Source organism: Myotis lucifugus, unplaced genomic scaffold (assembly GCF_000147115.1).
Source record: "Myotis lucifugus unplaced genomic scaffold, Myoluc2.0 scaffold_305, whole genome shotgun sequence".
NCBI lineage: Eukaryota > Metazoa > Chordata > Mammalia > Chiroptera > Vespertilionidae > Myotis > Myotis lucifugus.
In genome coordinates this window covers 1,059,108-1,060,050 of record NW_005871353.1, presented here as the reverse complement: position 1 = coordinate 1,060,050, position 943 = coordinate 1,059,108, and the positions used below count along the sequence as shown (strand labels likewise).

General features: G+C 38.7%; 1 pseudogene; it reads left to right on the top strand.

Annotated features, from left to right (window-relative positions):
* Nucleotides 1-432: 432 nt before the first annotated feature.
* Nucleotides 433-624, top strand: LOC111828229 (annotated as a pseudogene).
* Nucleotides 625-943: the final 319 nt, after the last annotated feature.

Below are 943 nucleotides of genomic sequence, written 5' to 3'. Positions count from 1 at the left end.
GACAATCTATTGGCCTGATACCCACTTATAAGCACACATGAAATAATGTGGAATTTATATAAAAAGAAAAAAAAACAAGTCAAGCATGATATCCCAAAAGAGCAAAATATTTGTCCCTTGAAACCTCACTACATGCCCAAGTCTTCCTCAATGTTTTTGGATGAAAATTCTTTTCAGAGTGTGCTGTTATCATCATCCTAACCATATTTCTTTTCTACCTTCTATATTCTGTGGCTCACAGGTTTTGGTCCGTTGCTATGACTAACAGAGCTTCCCTTTGTCGATGGGCTAACTGCTTCCTGGGCTGGATTCTCCTCCTAGAGTTGTGTTCCTTCATGAGCATTCTCAGGTCTTTCAGAAGGGTGCACAGACTTTTCAATAAAACACAGTCAGAATTCCTTTTGGAAGTGTCTTTGAGCTCCCTTGGACACCATGAGAAAAGCTCACCCTCTCAAGTTAAAAAAAAAAATTATGGACAAGAAGTTATCATTGAGATTAAATGGTGGCAGGCATGTCCAAGGAATATTGCGGGAATTTGATCCCTTTATGAATCTTGTGATAAATGAATGTGTGGAGATGGCAACTGGTGGGCAACAGAACAATAGTGGAATGGTGGTAATATAAGGAAATCGTATCATCATGTTAGAAGCCTTTGAACGGGTATAAAGAAAAGCTGTAGTTACCAGAGAAATCAATTGCTTCCACATGGCCCCTCTCCACAGCACCTGTTTTACTACAGTATAAAAATAGAGTCCTGTCCATTTGCACATTGAACTTTTGTTAAATAAACTTTTGTATTGATAAAAGAAAACAAACAGTCAGGGTTTCCCCTCCTGCAGGTCATTCTACCCAGTGACAGTTCAGCTGTCTTTGAATGCCAAAAGCTGACTCCAAGTGAAATTATTGCATCTTCTTGCAGAATAACAGGAATACTTTCAAGAAT